Below are 6,000 nucleotides of genomic sequence, written 5' to 3'. Positions count from 1 at the left end.
CTGATCATTATAAACGCGGAGGAAGAATGTGCAAAATTTCGATTGAATTAATTTCACATTAAACGCCAGCATTCTACTAGTATTTTAAAATATTCTCCACAAAGCTACTGCCTGCACGTAGCCGCTTCAATGCCGAATGTGGGCGTGGAACACTCTTCATCCGACGATAAGATCGACCGCGTTCCCCATTAGCATTCGGCGCCGATTGTACAATTGCAAGTACGGGATTCACGTTTCCGTTTTATTGCCGATCTCTCCAGATTTGTCGAAACGCATCGAGACGGCGTATCAGCCGTGCCCGCATCCGAAAATGCTGCTGGACCGAAAGAGCCTGACGAGTCGCACGGAACGTCGCGTTCTCCAACGAGGGCGTCGCGCTGGACGTAATCTCACGGTTAAGATAATCTTATTTTCGAGAGTGCCCCGAAGAGCGCGGTCGGGTGGTTCGCAAGGATATTAGAAAACCGCCTAAGCAAGGACATTAAGGATACGATGCACCCGAGGGGAAATTATCGATAATGGCATGGTCGTTTTCTCTCATTCATTACATGTTATCGTGGAGATAATAACAGTACTGCCTGGCAATAATGATAGCAGGGGACGCTGGGGTATTTACCTTATCCTTTTCCAGTTTCATGTTCGCGAGTATCCATTTTACGTGGCGCAACAATTAAACGATTCCGAGGGGCCCCGTGGCTTGTTTACGTCGTTACGAATATTAATTATTGTTATTCGCGCGCGGGAGAAAACGGTACAGCGAAATATCGTCGACTACCGGCGACGATTTATTAGCCGCGCGTCGATACGACGATTCCCGAGTCGCCAATTAGAAGGATATTGTCTCGAATTAAACGCCGAGCGTAATGGGAGCGTGACGGGGGTACGCTTGACGTGCGCCCCGATAATCGCTGATTTATCGCGCGATTACCGACGATTACCGAATTTCAATCCCCGCGAATTGCGCCGCGATAATTTACGCGACCCAATCACTGGCGTAATGATCGATGTAATTTCAATTACTCTCTCTCTCTCTCTCTCTCTCTCTCTCTCTCTCTTTCTTCATTAACGTGAAAATATTTAAACGTCTGGAAATAGATATTCTCTCGTGTAAAATGGAACGGTACTTCAATCAAAGAGATTAAAGGCGCGACAAAAATCTCGAATTGCTTTCGAAAACTAATTGTCACGCTCGATTACACATCTCATTAAGACCTGACTTTCTTCAGGAACTTTTATTTTATTCAGAAAATTTTATTGGTTGATACGTTGGAAATGAAGTCTCTGTATTACGACAATTACATTTATCGTTGCAAAACGACGCACTTTCGGATTCGAGCTACTTGAATACACTCGTTAAGCGCTAATCGAACTCGAGCGTATCAGTCGCGAAGATTGATCGGATGAACGAGAACCGAGAGGACTTCCGCGTATAAATATATCGTCGCCGGATTACGTGGAGTGGCCGATTTCACGGGTATCCCGCCTAATCGCGCGGCGCGGTGTTCCGTGCGCGCGGGTATCCGCTCGCGCGCTTCATGAATAAAATATATGCAGGCGCCGACCGCCTCCTGAGAGAACCGGATGCCCTTCTAGGAGAGCGAGACGGAGAGAGGACTACTATTAACTGATACATCATAAAGTGCCGTTTACGGCGTCGGTGCCGTTATTATTCATGAGCGTTATGTTACAACGACGACGTAACACCGCGCGTCCCGCGCGAAATGATCCCTCGTAGTGAGACAGATGTTTGCGCACGTCGAGCTTGCGACACCCCGAGCCGCTGGATTTACAGATCACCCTTTCGTTCGCGCCGTTGCCTCTTTCGTTCGCCGAATCGCCGTTTTCAATAGCGGGGGTGGAAAAGAGTTGAATTGGATAAATGAAGGGACAACTTCGAAGGTGCTCCAATCCTTTTTATAGCATTTATCGCGCTAATAAACTGTTGTTTAATGTAGATTAATTTCAACATATTTGGAAATCGTTTAATTGCTGTTTTCCAGAATATATCATGATTTCTCGCGACACCCGAGCATCGCGAACGAGCCTTAACGCCGCTCTCCGACTGGATTTTAATCGAATTTATAAAGCACGCCGGGAATTATGCGTCGAGCAATTCGTCCGACGTGGAATAATTCATTCTCTGTAATTACATCCGCGCGTGTGTGCGCGCGCACACACGCTTCGCGCCGCAGTTGGTCGGGACACGTTCGATTATTAATTGGCTTATAATGTTTAATTACGAGAATAATAGCGACGCGAGGATAAAACCGGAGGATATCGCCGGGAATACCGTCGAGATCTCGTAATGGTACTATTCGCGGAAAGCAAATTTGTTGAATGTTAACGTGCTATAGTAAATCTCCTTCGTTGTACATTCTCAGTTCGCGGAGGATGCATTTGGTGAACACACATATGTGAATATTCGAAGAAGATAATTACATAAAAACATAATTTTTCTATTTAGGTATATTATTAGTATTCTATTTAGGTATATTTGCATGAAACTTACAAGTTTGATAGTTCGCACTATTAAATAACATTGAATACATGCCGCTTTCCATTTTGCTCTATAATTCTCCATATTAAATTTTCATTAGACAGCTAAAACGAGATACAACTACAATTACTATCATCCCACTCGTCACCACATTTCTTCACTCAATACACACTGCATACAATAAAAAAAGGCTACAACAGATACCGGAAACAATTATAATTCGCAGCAGAAGCAGCCTGACAGGGCGAGTTCCTCTCTTGTAATCCCTGTCACACCTTGACCGCCGTATTAATTTCTGCATGCGATTTTAACATCGCGACGTTACATGAGACCTCCGGGTGTACATACAGGAGCCACGTGCATACACGCGCGCGGCGACGTTCATGAATGAAAGTTACGCTGCAGTATCTCGCAGCGCGATGAATCACACATAATGAAACATTGACGTCGCGCTCGCAGGTGTTTGCGCAAGGTGAGATCGCGCGCTTCGAGGGCCCGCACGGGGAGACGATACCGCCTCGATAATAACCGCAATATTATGACGGCGAGCCGGCGGACTACCATGTTTATCGGCGACCTGTCGCATTTGCATGCGGCAACGAGTGCGTACGGCCACTTAAAACCCGAATGCCCGCCGATCGGTACATATAATTTCACGTAATCGCTATGATCTCGCCAATTTGTACCCCGGGTAAACGCCCGTACGGGAACACCCGTGTTTCGCGGACGCACGTAGCGCTCGTTCGGACGGGATTTAGATACAGACGTGATCCGAACGAGATCCAAATCAGCGTCTCCTCCGGTCGACCGGAGAAGCGACGTGCCATTAGCGCTTTCGCGAGTTCTCCCTGAACGACTGAAGACCGTCATTAGTGTTAATGCTAAATGCTATTCAAGGGAAGCGAACGCGCAGTATGGAGAATGCGCGAGAATAACGTTAATCAAGGGACATGATCTAAAATTTAAGTGAATTCCTGCGAAAGCGAGTTTATACCATTAAATTGTATCAGGTGTCTAGTTTTTTTTATATCAGAACGCAGCTGTGAGCTATGATATTTCGCGGTTGATTTTAGTGCAGGTACACCGTAAATATTTATTTATAGTGTTATCTTAAGTTAACTGTTAGTTTAGTTTTTCGATAAAAAATTTATTGCACCCTTCAGATTATGATTTTTACGTCAGGTACTTTCACCTTGTAGCAAAAGTAGAATTTATCGACAACATTTAATCTATTGTCGTTTCCGTTGATAAGTTGTTATTTATTACGTTGCCGCTGGTACGTCAAAGGAAACTCGGTTTCCAATCAAAGCGTCAACTGTTTACAGTATTATGTCACTAAATAGAGTAATCGCGCCTATCTGAAACAGGAAGATAAAATGTACTCCGCAATTATTCACTTATCTTCCAAGCTATAGCTCTCAGGTTGACTGGTTTCGCTTGTTTACTCATATTTATCGAGAGATATGCAGATAGAAAAAAGAAGATAGAAACAAGTTATGATGAGAATCAATTTCAACAAGTGTTTCGCCACAGGATTCCTCCATCCAGCCCCGAACTATTTCCGTTTTGTCTTTCGTCGTTTGGCCAAGTTTTGCAAAGCTACCCTCTGCCGCAGATCGGTGTGACTACACAAACGTCAGGTTGCGGCAGGTCTCGTGCACAGGCTCGACCGACCTGGCAGTCGATTGCATCCTGACTGCATCCTTGGACTTTTTCGCGTGAGGTGCCGAAAGGGCCCGCATGTGGGCCTGGGTTATCGAACGGTGGCAGTGGAAGAGAGCCCCGTCGTTCCCTCGGCACGTGGCGGTCGCGTATTTCAATAATAGCAGGAATTAAAGCCGGGGCTTCCTTCCTCGGCCACGTTCCGCTTTCTTTCGTTCCCGGGGCCACCACTGGGGCCCAAGGTGCACCCTTCCTCCCGCCGTTCTTCTCCTCGTAAAGGTCCTTTTTCGGCACATAATCGGGACCAACGCGTGCCCAGGCCTCAACCGCGACAACTTCTGGCCCGTTTCCTTTCCTGCGGCTTCCGCACGTTCTCGCTTCTCTCTCTTTCTCTCTCGCCTCTTTCTTCGTTTACTTTCTCCCCGCGGGAATCAATGAACATCGACCTATCAAAATGTGAAGATTTTGCACGTGATACGTGACAAGAAAAGTTCACTGTTACTCTTTCTTCTTTTTCGGAAAGCAAGCTGATTCTTTTCTTCGTTTATGGGATTTCTTATAAATAAATCTAATCGCTTCTTTCGTTAGTTAAGTACATATTACAAGTTTCGGACGAAAAGTCTTACTGCAGTGCGATATGAAATGGATGAGTTCTTGATGCCGATGCCGTTCAACGATATACGCACCCGTTTTCGCTTTCTTGATATGACAGAAATAGACGCATTCTTCTACTTCCAAGTTCCTTCCGCATTCCGGCATTCGCTGTCATTTTCTGCACGGATTCCGCAGGTAGTCTAGCATCCTGATTATGCCGCCAACGACGGCAAACGTGCCACTTACCTATCCCGTTTCTCTCCCTCGGCCAGGTAGACAGGGGAATTTTATTGCAACAGGTTGCACTGTGTTGGTTCGATGGCCTATTGCATCTACCTGTGCGCATCGCGTCGCCTGTCAAAGAGGTCGAATGGTTCCTTCGATCGATGTTCCGACATCGCAGTCCTATTCACTTGAAGCCGTTCCCGGTTTGCGCGAATGACAAAGCAGCATTCACGTGACCACATAAGAGAACGACCGTTTATCGAAGCATTATAAAACCACAAAGGAGAAAAAAATGAGTGCAAAATTGTAAGGTTGCATTTTAAATGGCAATTCAAGAACAAAGTCAACTCGTCCTCTTATCATCCCTTAGTGTGTCTCTTTCCCGAATTGCGAGTTCCCTGCGAGTACATTTGAAACCAATTCGCGCGCGATTAAGTTTTTACGAGTGAGATATTCGTTAAATAAACGAAGCGGTCGTTGAGAATTACGGGAATCCCCGCGAGTAATTCTCGAGCGTGTGTGCTCGTCAAGACTTTGATAGCAGCTCCGGATTCGTAAGGCGTCAACGATTGCGCGCACACGCACATTTACGCGTACGCGTGCGTGCGGACGCACACACTCGGCCACGTGATAAGTGCTAGGCATCGCGAGTTCTCCCCAGGCGGAAGAAAAATTGAGCGGCCGCCTTCGAGCGTGTTCCTAGAATTGAATCAAACAAGTGTTACCACCCTCTTCGGGTATAATATATCTTCTAACATTCAGCGGCGGGACCGAGACGGATAGCTCCCGTGCCGGGGATATACCTGATCCCACGTAGAGATCCGTGGCCGCGCGTCTCGCGATTTCCTTTTTGCTTGTGCTTTGCCGTGCCGCCTTGCACGTCACCGAAATTAATGCCTGTACTCGCCGAAGTCGCCCGAGGTATGCGGACTCTGATACTGTATTAACGCTTTCATCGCGAGGAACGCGCGCGTCCCGTCACTTACATACCTACCCGTGTCATCCGCAAACGCCCGGAATTT

This window comes from Ooceraea biroi, chromosome 4, assembly GCF_003672135.1.
Source record: "Ooceraea biroi isolate clonal line C1 chromosome 4, Obir_v5.4, whole genome shotgun sequence".
NCBI classification, from domain to species: domain Eukaryota; kingdom Metazoa; phylum Arthropoda; class Insecta; order Hymenoptera; family Formicidae; genus Ooceraea; species Ooceraea biroi.
Note: the sequence above shows the minus strand (reverse complement) of the source record.